The sequence below is a fragment of the Amphiura filiformis genome, chromosome 6 (assembly GCF_039555335.1).
Source record: "Amphiura filiformis chromosome 6, Afil_fr2py, whole genome shotgun sequence".
NCBI lineage: Eukaryota > Metazoa > Echinodermata > Ophiuroidea > Amphilepidida > Amphiuridae > Amphiura > Amphiura filiformis.
Window position 1 is genome coordinate 53,826,483 of NC_092633.1, and position 19,605 is coordinate 53,846,087.

The following is a 19,605-nucleotide window of genomic DNA, read 5'->3' on the forward strand; positions in this document are numbered from 1 at the left end:
TGTTTATGCAAAAATTCATGGGACCTCATGGAACTCAAAATATATCGAAAGGGTTTTATATATTTGACACAAAGTGTATTTCCAGCAGAATGTTATATCTTATAATTGTGTTATCTAAAGCTTAATATTAAAAATGTGCTCGAAACACTTGTGCAGAAATTCTCTTTTCTTATTCTTTTAAAAAAGTGCTCCGAATCCTTTTGGTGCATTTAAACTTGTTTGCCCTTAAAATTCAATTGGTTTACTTGGTTTAAATGTACCCAAGTTCAGGCAAAATTTACCCAAGTTTGCTTTTAAAATAAGGCTACAGTAATTGACTCACCACATCCCGCTTCGTCTTCACCATTTGGGCAATCCAAGATTCCATTACATCTAAATCGAAGCTCTATACAGTACGAACCAGGGCATTTTAAGGTCGTGTTCGGGCACGTAACATCATCTACAATTAAAATTAAGAGGAGCAGGAATTGCATGAAATCAGACTTGACCTTTTTATCAGTACAAAATGTCACAGATAATAGCGCAGTCAGTGACCCCCCCCCCCCCCAACATCTTACCACCCAAACATCTATGCGGGATGTTGGTGATATTTTAGATTTTTAATTGTTTTTGACTGAATAATATAAACCATGTACTAGTATAAGTAAGAACTTCTATGAAGAGTGGCAAGATACCGGGCAAGATACTTTCATTTTGAAAGAAAATGGACAGTACACTTGGTAGGTTTTATGATCTCAATTAATAAAATTGTAATCTTTAAAATACCGAAATAAAAAACATACCACAGTCCAGAAGATGTGTGGCGTCCCTGCAACCCAATGGATAACCAACTTCGTCAATACCATAGATGCATCTTTGCGAAATGGGTGCGCATGCACCATTTATACAATTTATTTCTTCGGTATCAGAACAAGTCACATTACCTGTTGTAGCAATATTGATATCGGGTTAGATATTTTCTATCAATATGTTTTTGGCTGATACTAAAATGTTTTAAGATATGCCTCTTTTACAGGTTCAAATGTTACTGTGAAGCTCTTTGTCAAAGACAGAATCGTATAGTATTCTCCTTCTTAAGCTTTTAATAATGGCAATTCATGATTCCTTTTTTTAAATTTCCTTACGACATAGTTGTGGTTCATCTTCCCAATTTTTACCACTGCAGTCTCTCTGTCCGTCACAATAAGCGTATTCGGGCAGCCAGGTACCATCGTAGCATTGAAATCCAATGGCAGAGGTATCTGAATCTGAAACGCCCAAAATTAAAATATGTTTGAAGCTATTTTAACCAACCTCTTGCCAAGTCTATACGATCAAATTATAAACAAAGTCACAGATTCCCTAGAGACGTAGACATATATACATACTACATGTTATAAACAATTTGAAACCATAGTAAACGAACATGGCATCATTGTTGAAGGAAGTATGTCTGAAGGGATGTAATCCAAATTAAACTGCAAGTTTGCAACTTCACGAAATCACGTCACTACCTATACGATAAGTTGTGGTAAAAGGGATTTTCCACTCTTCAGTTTACTTACCACAATCAATCTCGTCCGAGCCATCAAGACAACTCACAACGATATTACAGTGCCCTTTGCTGTCAATACATTGCCCATTTAGACAAGTAAACTCTTCTTCTGTACATGGCAAATAATCTACAAACATATAGAAAAGGTAGCAACACAATATAAAATGATAGAGATGGTAAGATGCAAGATAGAAGTCAAATGAATAACAAGTTATTTACTGTCTATGCTCATACGTGTTGGTAGATAATCAAGCAAAGTAGATTTAAAGTGTCATTCAACACAAACATATATTGAGATAGTTACCTCAATATTTCGATGTTGTGATGTACCCTCAGTAATTTAATTTAATTTAATTATTTAACTTTGTTTACAAGTTGAAAGTATGTCATGAGAAAAATGAGACAAGTAATCATGCAAGAGTTTGTGTGTTATAGCATGTTTTAGGGGGATTCCCTTTCATTCATCAAGTGATCAAAACAAATCGAATTACATCTAATTTTAGATCGTTTGGGGAAACCCCTCTTCATCTCTAGAAGATTCTCTTTATTAATAATCTGGGAAAATCCCTCGGATTGTGAAATGGACAAGATTTGGGCATTACCCACAGGAAGTGTTGTAATATGACAGAGTGGCTATTAATAGATGTGGGTTTTGGTTGCTATAAAAGCAAATGTCAACATGTTTATTACACAGACATTTGATTATTATGAAGCAGTAAGCTGTGCGTGTATTTAAAGCCATATTATAACATTTGCTGAGGAAGACGCCCTCACTGATTTTTTAAATTCCTTTTTTACACGATTAAATTGTACTTTATTAAACCAATATACCCTGCAAAAATCAAGACTCTAGGTGCTGTAGTTTTGTCAAAATCCGAGATTTTGAATAAAACGCCGGAACCGGCGCTTAATATTATTACGATGGAATTATGAGTCGAACGCATACACGATGTTCATAACACACAGTACGTACACGGCGTGCGGGACGGTGATATACACAACAAAGGGTCGTACCACAACATGACCGAAGGAGTGGTACGTATTGGCGACATGTGCGCTGGTAGTAAATTCCAATTTTCTTTGCTTTGCCGTAGTTGTTCGGCTCAAAAATAAAAGGGATATATCTGATAGTAAAAGCTAACATTTTATGGCAAATAAATGCTAATCTTTTTTGTTTGAAAATGTTATAACATGGCTTTAATGCAGCAAAATATTTACAGTTGAATATTGAATCAGCCTTGGAATTATAGCGACGGTGTTATATTTAAATATTTAGCCGCGCCGCTGAACGGAGAAGATAGTGTGGAGACATCACAAAAAGGAGGGATTTATTGTGATTTTCGTCGTCATGCTGATAACTGATTCAAAGTAAGAGTACTGCGCAAGGAGTTTAGTATTTGGAGAACTGCGCAAGGAGTTATAAACGTGTTTGGAGAACGACGCAAGGAGTTAAGTATTTTGGGAGAAAGCAGCACCATTTTCGTGTGAGGAGTTCATATGCAAGGATTTATAAATGCAACTGTACAATGGACTTCGCTGATTTTCGCAGGCATAGGGCCTGCACTTTGGCTCGTTTTTTGCAGGTTTACATGGTCCAATAATCACAAGATGACTGACATGTGGTAACAAAGGCAACAGTCACTGATATTTGATTACTTCGCCTGTGATTGGCCATCACTGTGATACGATGGTCAAAAACCAATAGAAGACTGACATGTGGTAACAAAGGAACAACCAGTCACTGCAAGTTGATTAATTCCTGTATGACTGGCCATTCAATACATGCCTGTGATACACTATAGCCTTTTCAAAATGTAATACATGTTTGCTTGACTGCATTGACTATACCCGGGAACAAATATACACACAGTATGCATTTGACCAGGGACTGTGTATGAAGAGACTCGAAACGGATTATAGATAGCTATTGTCAAGCTATTGTTATCAGGTTATCTTTTATGGCCTTCGATTACATGCGAGTTGCATCGAGGGCGTGATGTTTGTTTTCTTATTATTTACTCATGTTGCCCTATTCAAATATTTCTAAAGTTATGTCAAATAGAGTGCTTGCACGAATGGTCATTAGTTCAAATCATCCTCCAGACAAGCTCCATAAGATATGCTAATGCAGGTGATTGGTATTGTACTCCATGCATTTGCATATGTCTTATCTGGAGGATGATTTGAACTTATGATCTTCCGTGCAAGCGCCCTATTCAGTACGATAGCAACTTAGCTCACTTCCGGTAATTTTTACCGGCGTGACCTCTGCTGTTACGTAACGCAATGTTGAAAATCAGGTGGCAAATACGGTTTTTCAGAAAACATCAAAAAAATGGAATACACGAGTCGTTTCTCCCTTCATTTCCATATTGAGCCCATAGATAAGATATGAAACATTAGTATAAGGCAAAGAATAACGTGTAAAAGTTGAATTATTGTGGAAAAAATGAATGCTTTTGGTGCGCGAAGTAGCCTAAAAAATTAGAGAAAATGCATGTCACGATAACAAAAATGGTCATATCTACAGCTTTGAGGAAACGCCGGTCTAATGCTCTTCTGTTATGATGAACATTAATTAACCACAGCTTGTATTAAAATTTCAGCGAAAATGAGCGGTGGAATAACCTAGTCGTAGGTTGAAAAGTTGCGTTCTTTGAGTCCTCGTGTCGTAAGCGCACGTTGCAAGTGTCACGATGCTTCACGAAATGGATCCCAGCCGGCGCTGTCTATTATACATGTTATATTGATTAATATAGCAATTAAAAACGTCTATTGTTATGCAAAATACTCTATTGTGTAACAAAATATTGTAGTCGTCAAAGAAGGTAGTATCATCTCATTTAACGTTTTTGAAGTACAAGCAGTTTTGAAAAGATTGTTGTTGAGTGAGATCCTTGAACATGTTGAACGAGAAATAAGATAGCAAAAGAATACCCTTTGCCCGAACAAGTTGCGATGGCTTGTGGACAGAGCGAAGGTGTGCAGTGCGGAAGGTTGTGAGTTCGATTCCCGTGTTATTTTATCGATTATGTGGAATTTTTCAGTTCGTTTTTTCTTTTCTTTTTTCCTCTCCCTTTTGTCTTTAATAATATAGGCCTAATGAATGTCAGCTTGAAGGCCCACTTTTTTCATGATTTATTTCAGTTTAGTTCAGTTCAGTTTTATTTTCATCTCAACACACATACATATAAATAACATGATATAGAAAAAACATTTTGTAATTAGTAACAATGTAATGCCAAATAATTTACAATTGAGATACCAATATTAATATTACAAAATAATATTTTAATAATGTGGTATGAGAGATGTGGATGACACAGAAACGTATGTTTAAGCCTAATCGTACATTCGAGTTCATATCTTTTTTACAAAAAAACGCATTTAAGTTCAGTAGCTTTCAATATGAAATAATCAAATAAAGCATGTCAAACTTAAGTAATTTTTAAAAGTTCAAGAATATATATAGGCCTATCAAATAAAGGAACGTCAACACAGATTTTCACGATTTTTAATTGGACTAAACCCCTCCCCTATCGGCAACATATTTTATGAGCTTTTATGCATACATATTAAATCATGAGATGCACGAATTTCAAACCTAATATTTTGGCATATTTGTAATTTTTACACAATGTCCAACTTACACCTCGGATTACACCTAATTGGAATCAGCCAAGTTCGTTGTCCAGATAGAGCAACTAACTTTGATGTCTTATTAAGACTAGTCCCCCATAGAACACCACAGTTAAGCGGTCAAGATATTAAGTGTTTTCTTTTCATTTTTATCTCGCTACTTCTGCTTCAAATGTAACGTGAAAACCTTCCTGACAGTTATTTACTAATATTATAAATATTGTTATAATTTTTGGAATAACAAAACTTCAAATTTGCCCGAAATCGTATATTATGGCTTTAATAAAAATATGAAAACCAGGATTTAAAAATATGAGTTAAAATCAAATCGAAAATCAAAGAGAGGTGCTTGCGGGGTTCGAACCAAGATCGAACTTCCAAATACATGTATTTACCACTAAGCCATACCAGAGATATGATTAATTCGGTGACAATAATAGCAATGTTATTCCCACTCGTGTATTCTATTTCTGGAATGAATTAACACTGTCCAAATATTGTAACACAAACCTTTATGCTGACTTTTAAAATTGTTTGAACGTTGGGAGTATTATTTTCAAGCTAAATAACCAACAATGGACAATTGACAATGAAAGTTTCATTGCAGGAAAAACATCGCCCGTACAATATATGGCGTGACAGTAGTCACGCACAAAGATAAACATTTCAACATGTTCAATATGCGACTAGAAATATAGGCCTACCCCAACCTAAAGTGATGAAATTTTCAGGCAAGCTAACTTTAGTTATTCTATAACATGACACCCATTTTTGATTCCGACGCTTTTTCTTGCTGGATGATATGAACATTTTTGTGTTCGTGACATGCAATTTTTCTCATTTTCCGAGCTACTTTGGACATGTTCAAGCTTCTTTTTTCCCATTTAATTCAACTTTTACACGTTATTTGTTGCTTTACACAAATGTTTGATATCTTATCTGTGGTCAGGGTACATAAATGGAGCAATATACGACCCGTGTCTTCCATTTCTGGAGCTATTTTGATAAAAAGCGTTTGCCGGCTAAAATTTCAACATTGTGTTACGTAACCCGTGTTCACCAACCCGTATACATTTTCTGTCGAACAAAAGAGGTCACAAAGTTGCTGTTGTACTGTAGAAAGGTCTGACGCATAACAAACTATACATTTTTGGAATCCTCATGACCATACGAGTATTTTGATATATTACTTGGCATAGTTGGAGCACTCTGAAAATTTGACCCCCATGTGACCTTGATTTACCCCTCCCCGGAATGCCCGGAAGTTTCAGGAGGTCAAGTAGAACCATGTGCTTCTTTTGTCCAATTTGCCATCAAGATTTCAAACGGAAACAGTTCAGACCCAGAGCACGATCATGTCAGAAATTTATATTTTGTTCTGGGCATTGACGTAGCGTCATAGGGGCATGGGGGGGCACGTGCCCGCACCCCAATCGATTGCAAAATTTTAAAAATCCCATAGGAAAATTGCCAACAAATTATCACGGTCACATTAATTTTATAAACCCAATATTGTTCGAACTTTTCATATTTGTTTTTCTTTTATTGTTTCTTTTCTTTGACTTTTTTTTTCTTGTTTTATTTAATTTTTTTCTTTATTTTTCTTTTATTCATATTGCCAGGGTAAGGAGAGGAGGGTACTAATGGCCCATTCAGTGGTTTTTTCATCCAGACGATCGTAAAAATCATCAAAATTCAGATTTTGTACTAGACTGCGGAACTCAGTCTTCAATGATATAGTCAGTAATAATCTTTTGGTCATTATATGACTATCATCATTTGACGACTGAGTTCTTATGATACATCATCCGAAGAGCAGTTTCAGACAATTGCTTGGGATTGTTGGGGCAGAGGTTATCTTTTGAATTCTTTCATGACCACTGAAGCAGAGTCAAACCTGTCACGGACACTCGGCGTGAATTGAACCCTGACCAAAGGTCATAAAACATCAATTTGGTATCTTCTGCTAGTGATTCAGCCGAAAGCCGAGTAGGCCTATTTAAGACAAAAATAATGCATTTACGTGAATCTGTAATTTATATACTGACAGTATATAGCTACATGTATTTGAATGGGGCTTCAACTTCGTCGATACTGCCGTTTTCTTGGGTTTTTTGCCAATTTTTTTCATTAAAAAAATTTATGAAAGTAACAATTTGATTTTTTTTCCCACTTTCGCTGGGATCACTGAATGGGGCTTTGCAACGCGATATATTCAAAACTTGTATTTACCTACTGTTATAGCATTAATCCGATTATTACACAACTTCGCCAGCGTATTCAAGACATCCAATGCAAATAATCACCTAGATTATGACGTATCATACTGTAAATATGGCGGAGTACTCAAATTCATTCAACAAAACCATGATTACAAGCTATTGCAATCTACCGCGACAGCTCGTCTCACACACATAACAAATGCACTATACGATCAAACAGGTTGACGACAACGTTTGATTGAATGCACTGCATTGCGCCATGATTACGGTGAAGGACACCGGTTCAAATCCTTTGTATGGAGCCAATCAATAATTTCACGCACATCCTCTATTATTGCCCAATTATTGCCCGGGATGATTGCACACTGTAAAAGAGCTATTGTTATAATGTTTGATGAAATCGTGTTTTTAAAACTATTAGAGCGTGTTTATAGTGAGACAATCTTTCCGTTATTTAGCTAAACTACCGCGTAGTCTAGATTTGCAATGGTTAGTAAAACATAAACAAATATAGACTGCGTGGCAGTCCAGCTAAATACCGCATAATCTGGCTCACTATAAACACGCTCTATGTGTTAGTTAAAACTATGTGCTTAAGAACGGCACAATGCAGACAAAGCAGACAGATTTACTACATGTGGTACATGTATATATACATAGAGCGTGTTTATAGTGAGACAATCTTTCCGTTATTTAGCTAAACTACCGCGTAGTCTAGATTTGCAATGGTTAGTAAAACATAAACAAATATAGACTGCGTGGCAGTCCAGCTAAATACCGCATAATCTGGCTCACTATAAACACGCTCATAGGGAATGAGTATTACCTAATTATAATAGGGGCGTATCCAAAAATGAATTCACGCCCCTTTCAAATGTCGAGCCAAAGTGCAGGCCCTATGACAAGTGATTAAGGATATATATCAGCCGTCCAGAACATTGCAAGAACTTTGTTATCTTCAAGAAGAAGACTGCTGGCTAAGTACTAATAAGTTAAAACATTATTGTGATTGTGTGATTATTTTTGTATGTGCATTTTTGTTGTATATTGTACCAATCATATATTACTTTCAATTAAAGACTTAGATTTTGTTAGCTTAACCAAACAGTGTATTTGTGTTGTGTATTCGTGTGCAGTTAGCAGCCTGGACAACCGATTCTTTAGAAATGCTTAGTCGCGCTGAAAGTCGATCGATACATGTTAAAATCAGCACAATTCAGAGATACACCTTTTTGCTATGAAATTAATTTTCTCGGTCAAATATAAAGCAATTTTTTTTTCTTCAGTAATGTCAGTTAAAAACTTGGTGCTTGGATATAAATTTTTTTTACAAATCCTGGTGTTAAAATTAAGCATCAAATTGTGTCTTTTAGTGTGATATTTTTGATTTTTATAGGCCTTCAGTTCGCACGCGAGCTTTTTACGGAATTCATTTTTAGCGTCTCAAACTAATATAGTTTGCTAAAGAAAGATATTTCCCACCTCTGTAAAGCACATCGTGTGGGTCTATATATTATAGTTTTGTTAGAATTTCCGTTTTTATTTTACCCTTTTTTCCCTTCGTACTCCGAAAATGTCTAACTCAGTACTTTTATCTCGAGAGCAACCAACAGAAATAGTCGATATTTCCTTTGTTGTTTATCCAGGTCAATTTTCCATTGAAAGCAAATTGCCCGACCAGCGATTTGGTAGCCCAAATCCCCAATTGAGTGTTCTGGTTAAACATGATCAGTAGGAGCGCTATAGGCCTGGGAATTTCTTTGCTATATTGAAGTTCTAGCAACACTGTAGCCATGCCGGTATTCCTATTAAACCCAGGGATATCGATCCACAATGCTAGTATTAGGCATATCACCTCAAAAATAATCGCAGCAGAACATGTTATTTAATGTTCCTACATTATTGAGCTTTATTAAAGCATCAAAAATCAAAAAACAGAATTGAAATCGGTCAATGCATTGTGACGTAGTGTCAATTTAAAGATGCTCGTAGATGGAATGAAATCCTGCCACAAATGGCTGTAATGACAAAATTGGCACATTTTAAGATTTTGAAGGTATATTTGGACGCTTGCTTGAAAAAGCAGCGTTAATTTAAATATCACATGTTAAATGCATATCTTTCCTGACTTCGTTACAGAAAACAAAATTAAAAATCTATCATTGAATAATTATAATAAATTAACCAAATATACTATTTTAGCAATTTCGGCCAATCTGCAGACAAATTAAATCTCCACAAATGACTAAGTTCAGCTAATTAATATGCAAAATTGATGCCAGTAGAAAACCGTACATGATATAAAGATGCGGGTTTTTTCGCACACATATGTATACAAAGTTCTTTCAATTGATAACAAAAAATACACAAAAAGTAATTAATTATGCAAATTAGGTAATTACAGCTAATTATGTATTTATGATATTATTATGCAAATTAGGCATGAGTAATTTTAGGTTTTTTTTCAATATTTAATGAACGTCTGTTCATTCATCATAAATTTTTAAGTATGATCCTGTTATGAGGTTGAATAAATGAACTGCAGTTAATTATTTAAAAACAATACAAAAAATAAAAAGTTTGACATTTTGACGGTGTCTGGAATATAATTTTCATTTTTACTGTAAACATGGTATGTGTCACCATTACTCAAAGCCAAGTCCGAAAAGTAAAAATTAAAATTCAGTTGCAATGAGACTTTAAATTAACATTTTGTCATCTGGATTAACATGGGAGGATAATCGGTAAAAGCAAAAGCCATTTTACTGTACCGCGTATACAAAAATAGTATGGCCTTGGACACGCACAATGGCTTAGAGCTATTGTGGTTTGGAAAATTACTCCCTAAAAATATCATTGATTAATGTTTTGCTTCAACTAGTTTTAGGGAAGTGTTTCATTCGTTGTCGACGGAATTAATTTACATGCTAAGAAAGATTAGTATTTCAGCTAAATGGTGGTAGTTCCTTTACTTCAATAGGCCTATATTTACTGATTTATGAGCGATCTTCAAAATCCATAAAAACAGGCAGTAGCTCTTAAACAAAACAATATTTTTATTTAAGGACCCGATGTTAGCCTCGGAAAGGCTTCACACACCATATATTAAAAATTTAAACAATTTGGATAAATGAAGCATATGAAGAAATTCATTTATCGACATGGATGTTTTCTAAAATTGGCCAAATTTGAAGCGCGCCCTTTTCAATTCACTGTTATGCTTGCATGCACAGTGTAGCAGAATTATTGTGCAGCCACTGTGACATACCTACTAGTATTAGCCTTAGATTTCACTCGTTGATTTTGAAAAATGGTCAGCCGGCAGTTAAAATAGTGAAATGAAAACGCAAATTCTGACAAAACTATGATATATCGCTCACGGTGATGTGCGTTAGAAAGTTGGGAAAAATCCTTCATTAGCGAACTATCTTACTTTGAAAAGCTAAAAGGTTGATCCAAAAAAAGGCTCGCGGACAGAGTTTAAGCCTATAAAAATCGAAAATCTTACACTGAATGACTAAATTTCACGCCTAAGTTTAACACTAGAATTTGAAAAAAAAAAAAATACAGTATCAAGCACTACAATTTTTCCTGACATTTACTGAAAAAATGAAAATGATTGCTTTTCATTTGGCCGAGAAAATTAATTTTACATCGAAAAGGTGTAACTAAAAATTTAGCTCATTTCAACACCAAATTCGATCGTTTGTATTGCCTCATTAAATGACTGAGTGAGCCTTGCCAAACAAAAGAATCGGTTGTGCAGGCTGCTAACTGTGTGAGTTCGGGTAAAAGGTGATTTTGGCCTTGAGTCAAGTACGACTCGTAACAATGTGTACAACACACATCCTCATCAGGAGGCCTCCAATGATGAACTAATGGAGTTGAATGTCCTGCTCTCGACCTTTGATGTCCTTTCTATTGATCGGATTAGGGCAATATATAATGAAGGGAGCTCAAGTCCTTGATCACGGTTGAGCGATGGAGTGTGTTTTCTGATTTGAAGGGCCTCCCACACCAGGCGGGGGTATTCTCTGTCTTCACGATTCAAAACCTTTACATTATCCCAGTCAATTTGGTGATTGGTATCAGTACTGTGTTCAGACACGGCAGATGGTGTCCTGCTGGGGGCAGTGGACTTATGTTCTTTAAGTCTCTGTCCCAGTTGTCTTCCAGACTGTCCGATGTAAGATTTTGTGCATTTGGTGCAGTTAATCTGGTATATGCAACCACATCGTTTTTCAATTGGAACTGGGTCCTTAGGTGACACCAGGATTTTGCGAAGAGTCTTGTGGGTTTTGAAGCTGGTGATTACCCCGTAGGTTTTGAATATACGCTGAAGTTTTTGCGAGATGCCGTCCAGAAAGGGTAGGGTGATTGCTTGGTTGAGGGAGGTCAGATGGTGGCGCCGGAGGGTTGAAATTTTGTGTGGGGTGTTTATTTCGACTGGTGGAAAGGTCGAAAGCCCACTGACGGTACCCACAATTTCCAAGCGCACCCTTGATATGTTCAATTTCCTTTTCCTTTCTTCGGGATCAGTGACAGCGGTATTAGCTTTATGAGTGATATGATGATGAGAGTTGAAGTGAAGATATTGGTCGGTGTGTGTAGGTTTCCGGTAAATTGTGATGTCCAGTGAACCACTTTGTTTCCTAGTGATTTTTGTATCAAAGGCAAGATGTCCGTTTGCTTCTGGCTCACACGTGAATTTGATATGTGGGTGTTTGTTGTTGATGAATTGGAAGAAAGATTCTGCCTCTGCTTTACGTAATATCACAAATGTGTCATTAATAATTAAAAAGCAAAGACATGGAAAACAATTTTTTAAATGCATTATTTATTTAAGTCATTTAATCATTTATTCAGTTCCTATGGTTACCCCTCGTCTACCAAATGAAGAGGGAGTAGATGTAACCCTCCTCCCCTAACCGGACCTTTTTTCGTGTCGCTGTAAAAGCGCTCAAACAAACCGTCAAACAGCTCCGTGTAATTGGAGGTTTTGGTAAATTGCAAATATAAAGAAAAGTATAGGCAAAATTGATTGTCGGCTAAATATTCTATAATATTTCTCCTAAAATATACGATGAAAATGATCCTTTCAACTTAACTACCAAGAAAAAAGGTCAATATATCTTAATAATTTCACATGTGTTTTTTTTTGTGTGTCCACAGAATCATGAAAACGGCTGTTTTTATAGAACTCATGAAAATGTGAACTCTTAGTGAAATTGATAACCACAAAGAGCGTTTCCAGTACCATGTCTTGATGTGATAAACACATGAATGAGAGTGCCAGGAGACTCTTCATTTAGTTAAGTGTTGTCAAATATTACTGCCAAATTACGCATACAAGAATGGACAGTGATCGAATATAAATAAAAAGCGAATTATCATCTTTCAAGTTATTTTTATTAGTAATCCAAACGTCAATGTATAACATGCTGGATCCGATTCCAAACCAGAGCTTTTTCATTTTGAGAATTTAACTTAAATAACATGTGTCAATAGTTTTCAAGTAGATGTTCATAGAAAATTGGTCCAAGAACCGATCCCTGGGGCACTCCATAGCAGCAAAGCAGGCATGTGTAAGTGTTATCAGATAATAGTCCTATGCGACGCTCGTAGAAAATCTGGTATTATTTCAAACGCTGATATCTATAGTCATTCTTCCAGAAGTTGAAATGACAAACATTATCAGATCATAGTCGTATGTGACGCTCGTGGAGTATCTGGTATTATTGCAGACGCTGATATCTATAGTCATTCTTTCAGAAACGGAAATAACCAACTTTATCAGTTCATAGTCGTATGCGACACTCGTAGATAATCTGGTATTATTTCAGATATCTGGAGTCATTCTTTCAGGCGCTAAAATGACAAACAATGTCCGATTATGGATTTATGGCCGTATGCGGTGCTCATAGAGCATCTGATAATACTTGTACCCACCATCTAGCTGCTCAAGAACATCATCACTAAGCTCGCGTCGATCAGGTGCTTTCTGAGCTTTCAAAATCCCATTGCTTCCACCAGCCTTATCATAGTAACCTCCCGTATCTACCAGCAACGACGAGTACAAAGTCGTTTCTGAACCATGCCAATCTTCCATAAAATTGCCATCACTCTTCAAGCTGAGAAGATCATCAGAATAAGGGACATTGATATTATCACAGTACTGTTTGAAAATAGAGGACGGGTTGAGTTGCATATCGTCGGCATCTATAATCATCGGATTCTGCTCAAATGTTTTGCAGACGTATTGGTACAATTCCCACATTTCGCCGTACATGAATTTGGGGTGTCTGAATGGGTAGGGTATGTCTGAAAACGAAGTACTTTCAGGGTCGAGATTGAGATAGCGCATAGCCAACCTCTTTCTTGTTGGGTATAGTTTATACGGATCTCGTATAAGAAAGGTATGTTGTACACCGACAGGAAGCATATGAAATTGATTGTACACGGAATATGCCAGATCTTTGCAGAATACCAAACGCTTTCCCGAAAAGTCGCCTTCGTAGGTATCCTTTAACCACGGGAATGTGATCTTCTCATCCGGAATTGCATTATGAAACCGTCCAGAATTGGTCAATCTTGAAGCTTTTTCCTTATTCACATAATGCTGTTGCGGCATTTGAATTGAATTATAATAGGCGTCTTTAAATATCTCGATGTAAATGGCAGAGTTCTCTATGTTGCTTATGACTTTTGCAAAGACTGTGCTGAGAGTCCTTGGTAGAGCCCACAAAATCACTTTAGTTGGGCGATATTCTTGCTGTGTTACACTGGAGCCACCTTCAGCCATTTTCAGTCCGGTTGCACAGTGGTTGCTTCAATTGTTTTGTACATTGATCTTACAAATCCAAATGTATTTATTATCAGTTTATTTTACAAAGCGTTACCAAAACCTTTACTCAAATATATTTTATTTGCAGGGCAGATAAGTTTATCAAACTGTCAAGGTTCACTCAGACCGCTAATGACCAATGCACTGCAGGGTTTATTGTTCTATTGTGTCTGATTAGAGCGCTGACATATTGGCAAATGTTGCCAATCAATATTCATGAGGGTTTACATTCAGTGTCCAGTTTTCAAAATTGGGTAATTAGTGTTTGTCAGGTGTGAAATACATCTTATTGGGCGTTTCAATTACGTAACACATAAAGGCTTTGGCATCATCGAATGGCTGCCTAGTGCTGTAATGCGTTTAGTTTCTATAAGAATCATTATAAGTTAATTCATTCATTATTTTCCTTCTCCCTTCCCTCTTTCTTTCTTTTTATTTTTGTCTTGATCCCCTCCCCTCTCGATCGCCTTTCTTCTCCCTCCTTCACTCCCTCACCTTCCCTGGCTTTTAAAATGGATATTCGTGATATAAAAAAATTCCATTTGACTTTATTGAATAGGCCTATAACCGTGATAACAAAATAAACTGCGAATAGTTGACTCAGTTAGATAGACATGGACCTATACCTGGCAGCCACTTCACGTTGTTATGGGTAATGATGTGCCTGAAACAAGGAGGGCGGTAAATAACTGTACATCTTTTGTGCTTTCGGATACTCAATCACACCATTGGGCTGTATGAGAACAAAGGGTACCTCTTGCTCAAGTAGGGGCTTTCACGTGACTTTCATTTCATTACTTATTGAAAGTAGCCTGCCTGGTAAAATTTCGCAACTAAGTTTAAAGGGCATATAATATTGCTCGGACAACATCACAGCATTGGACAACTAAAATCTAAACTAAAACTAAAATTATGAGGACAATGAAAATTACTGGTTTTTTGAGAAAATAAGTCTTTTAAAATTGATATTCCGCAAAAACCAACTGTCAGCGAGAAACAGCGTTGTCATTGAAACTACAGTGATGTCATGATATGAACAATATGAACAATGCGAATTTTCCAAAATAATTCTCGCTTCACTTAAAGTCGAATAATTTCGTGATCTAATGTGGTTTGTACCGCGTTTTTCATTGCCAACAATATTTGTTTTCAAAATAGACTTTAAGGGATCTAAAATGAGCGTTTATTGCGTTTCGACAGTATTTTTTGTGGGACATGAGAGCACCTCAGACCTATCGAATTGCATTCTGATTACGAAGCATGTCTTTCTGATATCAAATAATTTTCATTTTTGAAAATCACAATATAATACAAATTTTATGACAAATTATAAAAATTTGATATTTTTCAAATTTTGATATATAACAGTCCTCGAAGTAAATTATATAAATCTAATGACATATTCTTAAAGTGTATGTAGCAGGGAGGAAAAGCCGACAGTCAATTGAAAATTTTGACCTTTAATATTGAAGATATGGATTTTTTCCCAAAAAGACCTAATTTTTTTTGGTGTTTTGGGAAAAAAATTCCATATCTTCAATACGAAAGGTCAAAATTTTCAATTGATCGTCGGCTTTTCATCCCACCTACATACACTTTAAGTATAAATCATCAGATTTATAAAGTTTACTTCAAGTACTGTTAAATATCAAAAATATCAATTTTAATGATTTCCCATAAAATGTGTATTAAATTGCGAATTTCAAAAAATCAAAATTATTTGATATCAGAATGACATTCTTCGTATTCAGAATGCAATTCGATATGTCTGATGTGCTCTAATGTCCCACAATAAATACTGTCCAAACGTTCATACCCCAGCCCTTAATAGTTTAATTTCAGCTTAATTTAGCAGTTGTGTTTGTAATTGCAATTAGATACGTTGTAATAAAACATGTTTTTAAATATTTGTATATTAATTTTCTCTGAGGACTTACAGTAAATAAATTGATTGATCTGATTATATTTTTGTTGGTGTGGTGATGTACGTGTTGCTAGTAATCAGTAATGATGATGATGATGATGATGACGGCGACGTCGTCGTCGACGACGACGACGACGATGACGATGATGATGATGATGATGATGTTGATGATGTTGATGACGATGACAGATGATGATGGTGATGATAATTAATACACAAATGACAAAGAGGAAATGCCTAGCATATAATTCTTTTTTTAACATGGAAAAAATAGTGCAAACCACATCATACAACTTTATGGCTCTTTCAAAACCACTTTTGAGCGTTTGAATTTCGACATTGCGCTTTACGTTGCAGGTGCTCTGCTTCATTGGTCAAAAATCAATCGCTCAATGCTCAGCGTCATCGAATGGATGTAAATTCAGCCAGAGCAAAATAAACAAAAATATGTCCTACCACAATTCCGCTCATCTGATTTATCTTCACAATGAGAAAGGAAATCACATACAAATGAGACTGGTATACATTGGCTAGTCGTTTCACAACGCACTCTACCTGGGGAACAGGTACCACGAACATCATGCGGTAGAATTCCTATATGGAAAGAATAACACATACGTTACCTCTGCCTTCAACAATTTCTGCATTTGAACGTCACAATTTGAGCTCACATCTACACCCGTACACCCCACATACATACACTTCCTGATACACAATAGCAATATCAATCTGCAGTTTGGCTATAAATGCTTATATATAAGCCATCTGCTCTTTTGACTTTTTAAAAATCCTTTTTGCAGCTTTAGTAAACACATTATTATGATATGACGTGGTTAACGATAATCATTTTATGACATACATATTTATTTACCATTTGAAGCGACCAAGCAACCAATTTCATCACTTGCATCCATGCAATCCATGGCGTCATCACAGACAAATGTCTTATGTATACATTCTTCTGATTTGCATCTGAACATGTTATCTGGGCAATACAAGGGACCTGTATAAATGTCATTACGGGGAAGATAATTCAAAAAGATATGTCAAGGTAACAAATAATTATTAAAGTATGTCGCGCATTCATGGTAATGTTGTTCCTTAAAATGTGTTTTCCTTGTTTTGTGGAGATGTATATTGTAATCATATACTGACAATTTGGTTTTAAAATAAATGACTGATATTACGTGAAATAATTCAAGTGCTGACCAATTTTTGCATTTTTAAAATGATAACGATTTATTTACATACCTCGCTCTGTCGACACACTGGATAAAGCCACAATATCATTACCTATCATAAAGAAAGCAATATGGGCAAGATAAATATAAGTCTAAGATTTGATGTAGCTCTTTTTATATTATTGTAGGTATAAACGTTGCAACAGTAACACTGGAACCATATAAACAGCGGTATTTTTCATAATGATTGTTAACATTAGCTATACTCAGTTTGAAAAGGCTCATGATTTTTTAAAATATTTAGATAACTATAGAATAATCAAAAACAAAAACATTTACCAGTGGTTTCGGGCATGCTGCAAAAGAACTGCGAAGCTTCATTTGAAGAACAAGGCACGTCGTTCCAGTGGTTTGTGGAATGCAGATTGGCTAATATAATGACTGTACAAGCTTCAAGTTTTCCACCATCGGGCTGGCGAAGTGGCCATTCATCTTCGCTTTTAATAATTTATCATGATAAAAATTGATATTAGTGAGTGAAATGCGGGACACACAAACTTGACAAATGTTTGAAAACAGTTTGAATGTTGTTTTCAAATAACATTGTATAATGCGGCATTGAATTGTTAAAATATTTAAATAATTATTTGCAATGAACCATTTTAATGAGAACAACCTATTCATAAACATACGTATTTGGTGCCAGCCAATCAGTATAGCTCAGTGGTCGCCCATCCGTCCAGCGGTGTATACTCTGGTCCTCATATAATGTTAGACCTGACACATAAATATAAGACTATAATAAAAGTATCTGCAAACATTTATAAGTGTTTCTCGTTGATTTACTGAACAATAATTCGGCACTTGCATGTTGGTAATAATACTGAGAGTTTATCTATGAATATTCTCAATCATCCAGGTAGTTGAATAAAGTTAGATTATCAATCTTTTCAACTGGAAATTTTCCTGATGGTTGGTTCGTAACTCTGTGACAAGTTGTGGCGTATGTTCGCAGGGAGGAGCCAACTTTGAATCGCGGAGAAGGACTACGCCACAACTTGTCACGGAGTTACGAACCAACCATCTCCTCGGCGACTCCAGTGTGACGTCACTCCTACCACCGTGACGTCACAGGTCAATAACACAGAGCCAATTCACATCACTAGGCCTGATGATATGACGTGATACTGTAGTCAACAAAAACAGTAAGTCCAGTTGAAAAGATTTATAACCTAATCTAACTTTAATACTAATAGTTGTGTTAATCAAAATATGGTTTTTATTTGAAAATTAACCTTAAAACCCGTGGTCTAACCTATGTACGTTTGAGATTGTCTAGCGACTTCATTCTCAATTAGCATCCAGTGAATAAATCTCATGTCGTCATTATCGCGTATGCTTGCCAGATGAGCTCCATATCCCAGGCAGACTTCCTCAGCTGAAGTCCATCGGATGAAATCTTCATGCTTGAAAAGTCTGTAGCAATTGCCATTGAATGCTGTCCACGTTGAAGGGCAATGGGAATCTGAAATAAGAACAATATTCTTCTATAACAGTGTGTAGTGTACTCTCTTGACATACATGTTCCTAGCTAGAGTGTATATCGAGATAATAATCTAGTTAACCCATGCTTTGAAGTCCGCCTTATTCATACACTGACAAACATTGTAGTTCATTTATTTCATACTAAAAGCTCCAAAGAGGTATTCCATACAAAAAAGGCGGACCTATTTACAGCCGTGTTATGCAAAATAACCTTGGAATTGCAAACCGATTTCTAGTAATCTGCTGGAAGTATCCATTATTATTATGTTACCGTGGTCTTGAACAAATCTTCATTTTCACGTTACATAAACATAAACACGTTTTATAGCCTGATACTTTCATGAATTACATAGTGCGGTCATCTAGTCACTAGGAGGGGATCTTCAGGAGGCATCTGGTTATATGGGGTATACTACAGGTAACTACAGGTACTGTTTGTTTGACTAAACAAGTGTTACTTTTCCTTGAAAAGCGAGGAAATATTACGGGAATATTACATACATTTTATTGTAACCTCATATTTACGCTTATGTCTGGAAAAACTTTATCAATAATACTAATACTTGTACCTGACATATTTCCAAATGTGTTGTTCAATTCAAATCTCTTGGCTTGATATTCGGCTATAAATCCTCTACCAGGGTCGTCTGTTCCAGATCCAAACTTAAGAAACATGTTATTGAAACTGCTTCTTATTTCATTCAGTGGTTCAGCCT

At 35.9% G+C, this 19,605-nt stretch overlaps 2 long non-coding RNA genes across 2 annotated transcripts; both read right to left on the minus strand.

Annotated features, from left to right (window-relative positions):
- Positions 1 to 1,565: 1,565 nt before the first annotated feature.
- On the minus strand, positions 1,566 to 17,156 carry LOC140154282 (uncharacterized). The gene is made up of 3 exons (XR_011859292.1): positions 17,035 to 17,156; positions 16,620 to 16,757; positions 1,566 to 1,661 (listed from the first exon to the last, which is right to left on the minus strand). It is a non-coding gene; the product is annotated as an uncharacterized lncRNA (long non-coding RNA).
- A 533-nt stretch (positions 17,157 to 17,689) lies between these two features.
- Positions 17,690 to 18,857, minus strand: LOC140154283 (uncharacterized). Its single transcript, XR_011859293.1, has 3 exons — positions 18,660 to 18,857; positions 18,037 to 18,121; positions 17,690 to 17,841 (listed from the first exon to the last, which is right to left on the minus strand). It is a non-coding gene; the product is annotated as an uncharacterized lncRNA (long non-coding RNA).
- Between the last annotated feature and the right edge of the window lie 748 nt (positions 18,858 to 19,605).